The 14,733-nt window shown below is 40.6% G+C and overlaps 1 protein-coding gene across 11 annotated transcripts in view; it reads right to left on the bottom strand.

The window, feature by feature from the left end:
- The window catches only part of LOC115179675 (muscleblind-like protein 2a), a 78,823-nt gene extending 65,995 nt beyond the window's left edge, over positions 1-12,828 (bottom strand). For 2 of the 11 annotated variants that reach the window (XM_029741342.1, XM_029741343.1), the window contains exon 1: positions 12,551-12,825. The gene's annotated coding sequence lies outside the window, so the exon portion shown is untranslated. Of the gene's footprint in view, positions 1-8,497; positions 9,111-12,550 lie in introns of those variants that run through there. The other 9 variants (XM_029741346.1, XM_029741345.1, XM_029741339.1 and 6 more) reach the window with 8 other exon arrangements.
- Between the last annotated feature and the right edge of the window lie 1,905 nt (positions 12,829-14,733).

The following is a 14,733-nucleotide window of genomic DNA, read 5'->3' as shown; positions in this document are numbered from 1 at the left end:
CCTCGACAACCACTGTGATTATTATTTGACCGTGCTGGTCATCTATGAACATATTGGCCATGTTCTGTTATAATCTCCACCCGGCACAGCCAGAAGAAGACTGGCCACCCCTCATAGCCTGGTTCCTCTAGGTTTCTTCCTAGGTTTTGGCCTTTCTAGGGAGTTTTTCCTAGCCACCGTGCTTCTACACCTGCATTGCTTGCTGTTTGGGGTTTTAGGCTGGGTTTCTGTACAGCACTTTGAGATATCAGCTGATGTAAGAAGGGCTTTATAAATACATTTGATTGATTGATTGATTGATTGATTGATTATATCCCTGGACAAATTAGCTAGAAACTGCAAGCTAGCTAGCTACATTTCCATAAATGTTTCATGCTTTGACCGGTCTCCAAATTATATAATTGGTTCAGAGTGTGTTTTGATATTTCAACTTGATAAATTCAGGGCAGCAATATTACAGAGAGCAGTAGCAACATATTTGCAGTTCTACATGTCTAAAGTTATATCTTTAGAAAAAACTGCAGTAGAAACGATGCGTATGATAATCCCGTCTCATTTTATATGCAAGACGCTGCACCGCAGAACAATCTGAAATGCATCTCTCGGACAACTCATTATCTCAGCCAATCATGGCTAGCGGGAAGGTTGTCTTTTTCTTTGGCTAAACCAACTAGGCTCTTAATTTAAAAACTTTATTCGTATGTACAGATGGCATAAAAGTTGGTTATTAAAAGGCACATGAAAGTTCACATGTTCGGGGAAGGCATTTCTGCCAAAAAAACGCATTTCAATAAAAAAAAAAAAAATTTTACGTTCAAACGGCTCTCCTGTGAAGTCGTGACTTGAGACATACGCCTAGTTTCCTGAATCGGGTTACATATCGGCCCAACCCTAGTGTGTGTGGTAAAACACCATCCTGTCATCTCGGAAATTGGCCCACTTTAGAACCATACTGCAAATATGAAATGAGATGCATTCTCTCTCTGACACCAAGCCTGCAGTCTCAAAGGCAGGATTTAATTCCACAGCATCTCCCCGGGGACAAGTGAGTCGCTATGAAAGAACCAGGTAAGAACCATGTCAGATGTGACCTTTCACTATTAATACCTTGTTATTTTTAGAATCATCTGCCCGAAAAAAAAAAGATGGTCTCATTTTATTAGGGGTGCAAGACGGTTAAAGGATACTGTTCCTGGCAGCGAAATGACTTAGCCTCACCTGGGTTTGTTTTACTGGTTGGTACAGAGTCAAATGTATGTGTTACATTGTAATATACTACGCCACTGTATAATTCAAAATTAAATAGGCCTTAAAGGGAAAATTCAGGATTTTGGCAACGAAGCCCTTTATCTACAGTCGTATGAAAAAGTTTGGGCACCCCTCTGAGGCTGCATAATAATTTACTCTGTCGTCACAGAAAATGATCACAGTGGCATGCCATTCATTTTCTAATAAAAGCTAAGTACTAGGGTATTGTCCAGACAAAGATTTTTAGTGTAGCAATATTAAGTTGTATGAAATTAAATCAGATGTGAAAAATAGGCTATGCAAAAATTTGGGCACCCTTGTCATTCTGTTGATTTGAATACCTGTAACTACTTAACACTGATTAATTGGAACACACAATTGGTTTGGTGAGCTCATTAAGCCTTGAACTTCATAGACAAGTGCATCCAATCATGAGAAAAGGTATTTAAGTTGGCCAATTGCAAGTTGTTGTTCTCTTTGACTCTCCTCTGAAGAGTGGCAACATGGGGGCCTCAAAACAACTCTCCAATGACCTGAAAACAAAGATTGTTCAACATTATGGTTTAGAGGAAGGCTACAAAAAGCTAATCGCAGAGATGTAAGCTGTCAGTGTCCACTGAAGACCACAGGCACAGTGCTTGTTAAGGCCAGAAGTGGCAGGCCAAGTAAAATATCGGAGAGGCAAAGGCGAAGGATGGTGAGAACGGTCAAAAACAGCCCACAGACCACCTCCAAAGACCTACATCATCTTGCTGCAGATGGTGTCACTGTGCATCGTTCAACAATTCAGCGCACTTTGCACAAGGAGAAGCTGTGTGGGAGAGTGATGCGGAAGAAGCCTTTTCTGCACACACACCACAAACAGAGTCGCTTGAGGTATGCAAACGCACATTTGGACAAGCCAGCTTCATTTTGGAATAAGGTGCTGTGGACTGATGAAACAAAGATTGAGTTATTTGGTCATAACAAGGGACGTTATGCATGGCAGCAAAAGAACACAGCGTTCCAAGAAAAACACTTGCTACCCACAGTAAAATTTGGTGGGGGTTCCATCATGCTGTGGGTCTGTGTGGCCAGTGCCGGTACTGGGAATCTTGTTAAAGTTGAGGGCCGCATGGATTCCACCCAATATCAGCAGATTCTTGGGAATAATGTTGAAGAATCAGTCACAAAGTTGAAGTTACGCCGGGGCTGGATAAGACAACAACCCAAAACACTGCTCAAAATCTACCCGGGCATTTATGCAGAGGAACAAGTACAACGTTCTGGAATGGCCATCCCAGTCCCCAGACCTGAATATCATTGAGAATCTGTGGGATGATTTGAAGCGGGCTGTCCATGCCCGGTAACCATCAAACCTAACTGAATTGGAGATGTTTTGTAAGGAGGAATGGTCCAAGATACCTTCATCCAGAATCCAGACACTCATTAGAGGCTATTGGAAGCGTCTAGAGGCTGTTATTTTAGCAAAAGGAGCCTCTACTAAATATTGATGTGATTTTTCTATTGGGGTGCCCAAATTTATGCACCTGTCTAATTTTATTTTGATGCATATTGCACATTTTCTGTTAATCCAATAAACCTAATTTCACTACTGAAATATTACTGTGTCCATCAGTTATTTGATAGATCAAAATGAAATTGCTGATCTAAACATCCAATTATTTATAAATGGAAATCATGAAAATTGTCAGGGGTGCCCAAACTTTTTCATGTGACTGTACTTCCCAAGAGTAAGATGTACTTGCGGATAGCATTTGTATGTCTCTGCATGCAGTTTGAAGGAAGTTGCTAACTAGCATTAGCGCAATTGCTAACTAGTCTATGGTATATGCTAGAATGCTAGTAGATACAGTACCATACATAGACTTTGAGTCATTATGCTAACACTAGTTAGCATTGGCTCGCGAAATTACCTTTAAATTCCTTCATACTGGATGTAGAAACATTTTCTTGTGTTTTTAATTCACAGATAGCCATGGGCACACTCATATCATTTACAAAACGAAGCATCTGTGTTTAGTGAGTCAGCTATATCAGAGGCAGTAGGGATGACCAGGGATGTTCTCTTGATAAGTGGGTGAAATGGACCATTTCTTGTCCTGCTAAGGAGCATTCAAAATGTAATGAGTACTTTTGGTAGTCAGGGAAAATGTATATTATATTATTATTGTCTTTAGGAATGGAGTGAAGTAAAAGCTGTCAAAAATAAAGTGCAGATACCCACATGTAATACGGTGAAGAATGATGCTGATCTTGGGTCAGTTTAGCATTTTCCCGACTAATGCTTAAAGTTAGGATTGTGTAATGCAGTAGTGAATTTAATCACCAATCGTTTATATATCTTTTTATACGTTTCTAATTGGCTCAGAAAACATTTTTTGCTACCAAAATCATGACAAAGGATGAATCATCATCATCATCATCATCATCGTTTAGAAGCCAAGTATTTCTCAATTTCCTGGCATCAGCAATTCCCACAAATCAATGTGTTATTTGAATAACTGTCTGGGTTACAGTGTAAGCTGGGGCAAAGTTGCAAAATGCTCTAAAGCTTTTATTGTAATGGAATTTTGCTAAAAGATTAAAACAAAATTGGAACAGTGTCTTATTTCAATTGTGTTATGACCCCATATCAGGGTGAGATAGATAAGAAAAGCAGAAAGGCATTTATAATATCAGATTACCAGTGTAACATCTTATTGGCCTACTCTAACACTCTTCTTTCCTGGTTCAGAAAATACAAAGCACAGCTAAGATACCTAGTAGCCTACATATCATGAAGAATGGCCTGAAAAATCAGGTTACGAGCGAGAGAGAGCTCATACAGCCATATGATATAGCTTAGCCCTAGCATATTACTGAGCCCCGTGTTTGTACTGTAGCCTGGCCTAAGATAGCCCATGTACAGTATATAGGCTACATATACAGTGCCTTAAGAAAATTCACAGCCCTTGACTTTTCAGCCTGAATTTAAAATAGATGAAAATGTTGATTTTTAGTCACTATGCACACACACACACACACACACACACACACACACACACCCCCCATAATGTCAAAGTGGAATTTGGTTTTTCAAAATGTTTACAAATTAATTAAAATGAAAAGTTTAAATGTCTTGAGTCAATAAGTATACAACCCCTTTGTTATGGAAAGCCTAAATAAGTTCAGGAGTAAAAATTAGCTTAACATTGCATGGACTCACTGTCTGCAATAATAAAGTTTACAATTATTTTTGAATGAATACCTCATCCCTGTACCCCACACATACAGATAATTGTAAGGTCACTCAGTTGAGCAGTGCATTTCAAACAGATTCAACCACAAAGACCAAGGAGGTTTTCGGATGCCTTGCAAATGTAACCTTCATTTAACTAGGCAAGTCAGTTAAGACCAAATTCTTATTTACAATAACGGCCTACCCCGGCCAAACCATGACCGGGGCCAATTGTGCACCACCCTATGGGACTCCCAATCCCGGCTGGATGTGATAAAGCCTGCAAAGAACACCCATTGGCAGATGTGTAAAGAAAAAAAAATGTAAAAGCAGACATTGAATATCCCTTTGAGCATAGTGAAGTTATTAATTACACTTTGGATGGTGTATCAATACACCCAGTCACTACAAAGATACAGGAGTCCTTCCTAACTCAGTTCCCGGAGAGGAAGGAAACCGCTCAGGATTTAATCATGAGGCTAATGGTGACTTTAAAACAGTTAGAGTTTAATGGCTGTGGTAGGAGGAAAATGAGGATGGAGCAACAACATTTTAGCTACTCCACAAAACTAACCTAAATGGCAGGGTGAAAAGAAGGAAGCCTGGACAGAATAATAACAACCTGTTTGCAACAAGGCACTAAAGTAATGCTGTAATTAGTTATATACGTATTTAATTTCTAAAAACATGTTTTTACTGTCATTATGGGGTAAAAGACAAACAAATATTTAATCAATTTTGAATTCAGGCTAACAACAAAAAGTGGAATAATTCAAGGGGTATGAATACTTTGAGGCTAGCCTAGCAGACACACCTCCAGGAAAGAGTGCTGATGAGGACGAGTGGAGGGACAGATGGTGCGCAGATAGGTAGGGCCATGCGACACCCTTGTTGTGACCTGCACAGATTAGTCCCGTATGCCCCCGCCCAGCTCTCTCTTGGTGCTTCCAGGACAGATTGATGTGCGCAGTGCTCAACAGTCAAGCTTTTTTTGGCTTTCCACTACAAAATAAAAAAATGACATAGGCAACAACAAAAATTGTACCCAAGTGTACCCACTTGGTACACTGAAATGACAGGCAACCTTTAAAAACTGTAGTCAATCGCTCTGTCGCTTGAAAAGAGGCAGGCAAAGCCATGCCATCCAGTAAAAGTGCAATGTTTTACCAAAGAGCAGCTAGCCTAACCAGCCAGGAAAGGAGACCTAAGAGCAGGCCAAAGATTTGTGGGGACTGGGGAACGCTCCATGTTACGACAAGACCTTGATGGATTACAGTTACCAAGGCCAGCTGGCCAAGCATTATCTTGGTCATCTCCGAATTTGAATGAGACCAGGCCAGTGCAGGGTTCTCTCAAGTGAAAGTCATTAGCTTGACCTCTGAATACCACCCATGTATCCTATCAGTTGTGTTAGTCTCTCCTGGATGTTGTCAACCTGAGAGAAAGGCCTAGTCTACACTTTGCATTGTTTTCCAGCCTACAAACGATCTTATTAAAGCACCAGCTAGGTGTTAAACAGCAGGTCTACAACAACCAAGCAAATTAATACCTGCTCTTTTGAATTTATTACAATGCAAACATGGCAATCCACCATATATTTGCATATGGCCAAGAGGAACACAAGTAGGCCACATTTTCCCTGGGAAGCAGAGTGCGAGTGTGCTTCAGTGGAATAAAAGCGAAAATGTCCATCGATTGGTTGTGGAAAAACAAGAGTAATAGTGTTGTTTTTTATGATCAGGCTAGTTAAAAAACGATTTATGTCGTGTTTACCATCCTAATAATAATGATTCTAAAGAGCATATTTGACGACGGTATTTTGTTCTGAATTTCCATATGGTCAACTGCCGTATCGTGCAATCCATTTGCTGAAAATTCCGACATAAAAATATAGCCTAGGCTACTTATTTGATCGGCAGATTTCTCTTAAAAAGATCTTGTTAAACTCACAAATTAAAAGTGCACTCACATCACAAGGGAACGTATTTAAATAAGCTTAACTTGTATATCACAATTTCCTGCAAGTCTACACAAATGTCTTACCAATGCATATTTTCGAAGCTCAACTCATAGGCCTGCTATTCAAATATCAGGCTAGGATAAAATGGGTGGAAATTAAAGTATGCCATCCTGCAAATTAATATTGGCATTAGGTACAGCTCCTGGAGCTTCAAATTATCAAATGTCATTAGCGTAAGGAGAAATGAGTGAAACTAGCTAAGCAGAGGTTAGCGGACTAAGCTAAGCAGGGCAACTGGGAAGACGCAAAGCAGAGAACATTTAACAAAGTCAGCAGAAATGTGTGCCTCATATCCTAATTGCCTTAACTAAAACTCGGTGACCGCAATGGTCATCTCATGCCACTGACACAGGGAACTGGCCTATAGGATATTTAACCAATCCCCTGCCCCGATTAGCCCATCTACAGCTCAATATAGATCTGATAGCCAATGAGAGGGCTGGATTTGAAGTGTATGTAGCCTGTGACAGAGAGGAGACCTATTTGCTGTGACCGTCATGGACTTTCCTGACTAAAGTACTAAAAGATGTAGGTGCAACTGTACATTCACACAAAAGTTACTCAGGAAGAAATGTTGTAAAACTGTTATATCATCCAACTTCAGATAATCCTCTAACAACCCGTCTGTCTTTTAAAATTGAGCATTTAGCTAGCATTTAGACTTTTCAGTAGTTCTGGAAGAGAAAACAACAACTGTCAAGTTATGACTCATGACCAAATAGCAGGCTAATTCTCATATGACTTCCAATGTGGCCTGTTCATTTTAAAGCAGATGCATCTTTTCACTGAAAAGCCATGCTAAAGTGAGGGCCAAATGATTCAGCTTTCTTTTCACAGCACACACACAAAATCAGTGCTTGGACATTTAAGAAATAATTTTCAAGGCAACGTAGATTGTTGTTAATGTTTAAAAGGTCTGGAGGATTTTTTTTCTTCCTAAAAGCTAAAAATACCCTAAAAGCTCCCAAACCTGTAAAAAGGCATGGCTAATTACCTTTCTGTGTCAGCATTGACAACTCACGTGTGAATCAATTTAGGGAGGGAGTTGTCTGGCCTTGCAGCCCTGTGGCCTTGCAGCCCTGTGGCCTTGCAGCCCTGTGGCCTTGCAGCCCTGTGGCCTTGCAGCCCTGTGGCCTTGCAGCCCTGTGGCCTTGCTAATAAAGAGCCATTGCATGTCTGTGACGTTACTGTTTTTTGTTGTTTATTTTTGTAACAGGAAGGGCTGAACGGTCTTCCATTTCAGAAAACACCCACTTCCTCCTCCACTTCCCCCCGCGACTGCCAACTGTTAGACACCGTTCTAGTGTTTTCCTGCTTGTTTCCAGGCCGCACCGGTCAACATGTACAGCTCCCTCCCATACTAACACACTACAGAGCAGTGGATAAAGAGCTTACTGTGGAGTGTGGCTGTGGACCTCCTATGTGATAATAAATATGTGGGACCTCCTTAAAATAGTACGAAGCCCAAGCAAGGATAATTAGGGAGCCAGCACTCGGCTCTGTGTTTCATGTCCACCTCCAGTACAACAGAAAAATATTTTAGCTACGCCTATGAACTAACTGCATTGAAAGTGAAACTCTTTATATGGCAAACAATATCCTGGCATAAAAGTAAAGTTTGAAACAGCCTATGGAGCGGACTACACATAACTGACAATTCTTTCTCTCTCTGGCTAGTCCACGTGCTCTGAACTTCATGGAGAGAGAAGTCTGCATAATTTTTCTGCATCATGAAGGGAAGGGAGAGGCACTGTCTGTCTGTGGTAGTTCCCCTCGTCATCAACAAGTCCCAATACAGGCACTCAAGCGGCCGTAAGCCGCAAAAGTGCTTGTTAGACCATATCAGCGAGCTCCCCTCACTCTCACGCATTTGTGCTCCCCTTCTTTCCCTCTCTGTAGCTCCCTCTCCCACACACTCTCTTTCTTTCCTCCCTACCCACCCAGGATGGTATGCACCATACTGCAGCAAACTACTTGAAAAAAATAGATCAGAGAGACGTTCTTCCCACCTTGTTTTTTTGCTGAGTCCCGTATAGCTCTGTCGTGCCTCTCTCTTTAAGCCACAGCATAGATAGAGACACCAGGTGCAGCTGCTATGCCTCGGAGTAGTTCCCCTGCTTCAGCGTCTGGAGCTAATGACCACGTGAACTGTTGTCATTCCCTGCGAGGAGCTGCCGAGTGCTGCAGCAGCCAGAGTCCCATGCCTAGACAGGGATTTTTTTCTCTTTCTCTCTCAGCCACGGAGGGGAGCGGAGCAGGCAGACAGGAAGCAGAGCAGTGTCTGCTCAACTATCTGGCAGAAACACTTCCAGCCATCCCCCACAGCCAGCCCCTTCCTGCCCAACCGCCTCCAGCCAGTTCCGCCCACTCACGGCGCGGCCCAATAGGAAAAGGGATATCAGGTCATAGAGCTTTTCTGGTTGGCTCGCAGGGTACTGACTGGCAGGCAGGCAGAACTGAGAACAATCCAATGACACAGACACTGCTGGATCTTAAAGGTATTTCCCCAATTTCATGCCCAGCTCAACTGTTACAAGCCTTCCACCCCCCTTTTGGGCATTCCACAAAGGACACAACATCTAGTCTACTAGGCAACCAACATGAAAACAGCACATCCTCCTCTGTATCAATATAGGTAAAACAAAAACACAGAGTTTATATAATAAAGCTAAATACCTGTATGTAACCTATTTATAAAGTAGTAGTCTATCTTAAAGGCGTATTGTTTTTGTTTTTTTTACACCTGTCTGATGTGAAAGGATCTGATGTAGAGCATAAGCTCTCCCCACCTGCACTGTAACATGACATAAGCTTTGCAGCATCCCCTCAGGGTAGAGAACATTGTCTCTCCTCTTCTCCCCACCCCACCCTGGTGACGACACACACAGCAGCCTATTTAGTATCACGTGAGACCTGGTGGATGGAGCGATGGCAGCACAGAACTGATGAGTCAGAGCCCCGGCTTCATGATTTTTCGATTCCAATACAACACAACAACTGTATTCTCTACCTTTCTCTATCCAACTCTCCCTCTTTTTATCTCACTCACCCTCTCCCTATGTGCGTTGAGCTCCCACTCCCATACATGGACTGAAGATTATGTGGTAGCCAGAGTGCTTTATCAACAACATCAATGAGGCTAGACATGCTCTTTCCAGTCCACTGCCAAATAAACCTGATAACCCTCAAGGCTAGCTCGGACAATAACACCTAGTGCTCAAAAAAAAAAAAGAGGAACAGATGTTTTTTTTTCCCCCCACCACCCAAATCGGTGGTGTGGTGTTAATCTATCCTCCGAAACAAAGTGAATTGTGCATCCTACCTCAGCAGTTGACAGGCTAAAACAATTATGTTAGCGCCATCCACCAACGTCATCTTTGCATGCGACCCACCCATAGACCGTAATAGGGGACCCAAGTTACAGGGTCGTATTCATTAGTGAGCATCATAGCAAAAGGTTTTGCAAACAAATGTAAACAAGCATTTCTTATTGGACAAATTCAGGTAGGTCCCTCCAGTTTCAGCCTGTTTGTTTCCGTTTGGTTTTAGTGAATAGTGATATAGATTCAGTTGGCGCTCCACTCTGATCCCTATGCTGAGAGAAGATGGGGGGGCTGGAAGTGACAGTTTGCAAACTGTCACGATACAGCTATGCTTGACAACACTAGAAAGTGCTTCAGACAGAGGTGGAGAGGAGATGACTGCAGGAAAACATAGCCTAGGAGCCTACTGGGGAGCAAGTGGTCCTAAACGAAGTCCAATATTCTACCTAATCCAAATCACTTTGTAACGATGGGATACTAGCCATAAAGAAGGTAATGTTGCAGAAATAGATTTCCAACAGAAAAACAAAGGCCTTGCGGACAAACAAGTCAGGCTACTTCCTTCCCACCATGGTATCCCCTCCTTAACCTCTGTCCTGGTTCACCCTTGTGCCCAACTGTGATATTAAATAACAGGCTATTAACTCCACAAGTGACTTTCCAATGAGTATGCTAAAGAAACAAAAACAACCAACACAGATATACAAAGGTATTTTTTGATAAAACAGGGTTAAAAAAAATAGGAGGAAAGTTTAGAATTTTTGGGGAACATTTTTTGCCCTTGTTTTAAAGCAATTTACCAGAGAATTTAACGAACTTTATATTGCATTTTAGCACGAAAACATTGTTAGGCTAAATTCTTATTCTGTTTTCATATAGCAATATTCAATTTTTTTAATTGCACTGTTGAGGAAGCTTGCAAGCATTTAATTGCGCCATTTACACTGCATCCTGTGCATATGACAAACATTGATTTGAATTTTATTCAATTTTTATAGCCTATGGCTAAAAGAGGCAAGCACACCAATCGTCCACATAAAATAAAAGGTGTGGTATATCTCCATTTCCAAGATTTTAATAAAGAAAATAATGGAAACCAGTGAAAGCTCAATGGGAAGCTGGATGGGATGCTGCCTTCTTGTAGTTGGCTGTAATTAAATAGCAAGAGGCAGAGTTGTGTTTCACTTTGAACCCCCTGGATGAAGGGCTTTCTGCCGACCAATGAATACATGCCTGAATAAAATGTACAGAACACTACAGAATAGAGTGAAATGAGATAGGTTTACCCTACATCCGAATGCAGCTATGTAACATCGTTCAGATGACTGACAATACAAAGAGGCTCCATCTTGTTGAATTGTTCATTTGCCCCTGCTATGTTGCAGAGCTTCAAGTCTCAATCAGCAGTGGGTTTCCATGGCTACCTAAGATGGACAAAACAGATCCATGGATAGACCTATATATCCTCTGTGAATCTCATCAACAGTTCTTTGCAATGCATATTCATTTCAGGATCTCTCTTTTTGTAAGACACAATAACCTGCTATTTGAAGGCTAGGCTATACCATTAACTACAGATTTCTAAAGTCCATTGCCTAGCAATTCTCCAGGACACTGAGCAAAATAACATTTGTTAACCCGATTTAAAAAAATAATAAAAAAAAATAAAGAAATCGGGCCTCGGCTATTGCATTAGTTTGAAATCTAGTCTGAAATCTGTATTCTGTATTCTGTATTCTGCTCTGCAAACGGTAGCCTGTCTGCAGTGCACACATGAACATCAGAACATGGAATAAAACAATTATGAGTCACACATGCATAGCCTAACTGTTTATTGAGCCTTACTAAATCATCCTCGATCAGCATCAATCATCTTTGGCACATTAACACACAAGCATAGCCTACTGACCTTCACTCACACTGTACAAGAAAAAACTGTGTGAGTGAGTTTTTGTATGTCTAACTCATAAAATATATGTTAAATGTCAAAGTTATATAACCTACATTATGTTTACTTAACCTACAAAATGATATATGTACTGTTACTGAGGCTGATTATGTCTGCAACACACTGTCATTTTGCACCTGAAAGAACCATCTAGGAGGATGCGCAACCTATCCTAGAATTGAATAGATTACTTTTCTCTCCCCCTTTAAAATTGGACCATGACGTGGCCATGGAATTTAATTTAGGTAACTAGCTCGTTTGCATCGGCTTTGGTATGGCAACATTGGCTTGCCAAAGCCAACTATAGTTAGCTAAGTACAACGACTATCTAGTCAATAACAACATAAATAACATTAGTGACACTGACAGCCACCTGAAGCTTTGACAGGTCAATAACATGTTCGCGTGCCGTGAACTTAGGAAACAGTTCTAGCCAATAGTTGGAAGCTACCCCGTAGGGGCAATTTAGTGCTAGCTGACAACATTGGCTAACTGAAGCAATATTTTCAACAAAATCTGTCAACTCACTTTGAAAGCCTCCGAGATGCTAGCTAGCTAACGTTACCTAGCACTCTTGTTGGAGTAGCTGCGGCAAAACGAACTAACGTTAGCTCGCGCCGGTAATAACATAGCTAGCAATCTATCCATGTTGGCAACCACATTCACAAAGCCAAGCACAGGGTGGCGAGGTAAACAAACTGGCTAGTTAACAGGTAACTAAACAAAATCGTAACAACCCAAGTAAGAATTTAGCTAGCTAGCTATTCTATGCTAGCTGGCTACCTGCTCACCTGTCGCATCCAGCTGTACTGGTCACGGCGCGCAGTCAAGAGACGTTCATCGGCCCACGCGGAACTACTCCCAGGAAAGGTAAAATAATATTGAATATCAAGTTGCAAACATTCTAGTCGGAAAATAAAAATAGAAACTCGGTAAAGGCAGAAATTACTTTTTCTCACCACTAACTACTTTACAGTAAGGCTATCGTGTTGCACAAGCAACAAGCTCTTTTGCAGTTCAGTCACAGACAGAAGGGGTTACCCAGACACGTCACAGGGGCTAAAAAGCTGAAGCATCCGTTTAGAACGTTTTCTCTACACCAAATATGGTAGTGAGAGGAAGTCCTGTGGCAGTAGGAGAGGTGGAACAAGGTGAAATTGGTCTGACGTTCTTCTAATTCTCTCATCGATTAAATATCTGATCTCAATGTATTTTTCTGTTTCCAAAACTATAATCTGTTACGAACACAGTGCACTAAGTTTTATAGACTTGAAGCTTTTCCAAAGTTTAAAATTGCGTTGTTTAGAAGGGGTGCAAGGTCAAATTGAGTTTGTGCACACGCGCACTTTACAGAGGCGTTCCCTGGACGGAAATATACAAACGCGCGAATGGGATCTCGCGAGCTCGTGCTTGGATTTGCCCACCTCCTTGCTTGTTCGGCCCCCTATGCTTCATTTGCTCCCGATGTAAACGACACAGATGAAATGTCTTAAGTTAGTTATAAATATCTTTGGTTCAGGGATGGCCAAAGAATGGTAAAGAAGGACTACAGGGGGTAGTGGTATTATTATGCATTGCATGTATTAGCACTCAATTTAGTTTGCAGTAATTCAAATTTTCACAATTATTAATGTCAATTGAATTTGTTGTCCAACAAATTGAAATAGATTATGTTTAGATAAATATCACCATCATCCTACCAATAGCTGTACTTGGTATGGTCCAAAATGAACGTCAGCAGCACAGGGAAGGGCAAGGGGTTCGCTTGTTGCCTAGGAAACAACTGTGAATCTCCCGGGACAAAATATGTAGCTAGCTACCGTGGCTACAGATTTGAATAAACAAGAAGCTCTTCCAGTGCCACTGAGATTGATATTCAGGATTTTTGCAAATCATTTAATATTCATCATTTCGTAATGTAGTGTAGTTAATCGACACTGAGCTCAACATTGATAAATCAAAAAATGAAAATCACAGCCCATCTTCTCTGCAAAACTATAGGTGTTGATTAGTTATTAAAAAGATATTGGTTATCAGAGCACTTTTATTTTTTCATAATTGTTTTAGTTTCTGTACAGTTTATTGACTGAGGTTCTATTTCTCTGTGTTGAGTATTTTTTATTTTATTTTACACATACAGCCTACACACAAACACACACAATCCCCCCCACACACACAATCACACAGACACACACACACAAGTTCAAGTCCTTTACTTTCCATTTGCAAGTATTAAGTAATACATACATTGGAATTTTTTGTTGGAGCTCTCTCGCATATAGGACAGTACGTACTAATTCAGTAAAAATATAAAAAGAACAACAATTTAAAAAGTGCTAAGTGGTAAGATCATTAAAAACTGTCCAATCATGTGCTAAAGTGCTACAAATAGGATGAAAACAGCTCAGGTTGTTTGGTTTAACCACATAATTAGGAATTAGAATACTAGAATGGAGAGAACCTTGTTATGATGGTAATAAAGGTCAGCCATTTTTGTCAGGGGGTTGGTCAACCATGGTTTGCCAGTGCTGTGATAAGATATTGTGTAAAATAATGAATTTGAAAGATTTATCTACATTGTATGGTTGTTAGCTAGCTAGCCAGCCAGTTTAAGAGGAATGATTTCATAATTGTTTCAAATTAACTTCCAATATGCCAACATTCCATACAAACAATGCAGTCAATCCACAGCCAAACACTGGCTGAACTCAATTGATGATAGGATTTAAACAAGTTGTAAATGCAACAAGAAAACAAAAATGTAGACATTTATGGTCTGTTTACATATATTTTAGAGGCTATTTATACAGAAAATCTGTATTAAACCCATATAAACTGTATTTTAGGTTGACAAATATTCTATTACACAATTTCTGATCTATCTGATCTATCACATACCTTACTTATTTTTCTGCTAAGTAAAATCAGGATTATGTCTATACTGTCATTCATTCAGACTGGTTTGGATTTCTCC

This window comes from Salmo trutta, chromosome 39 (genome assembly GCF_901001165.1).
Source record: "Salmo trutta chromosome 39, fSalTru1.1, whole genome shotgun sequence".
NCBI lineage: Eukaryota > Metazoa > Chordata > Actinopteri > Salmoniformes > Salmonidae > Salmo > Salmo trutta.
This window is presented reverse-complemented; position numbering and strand designations above follow the sequence as displayed.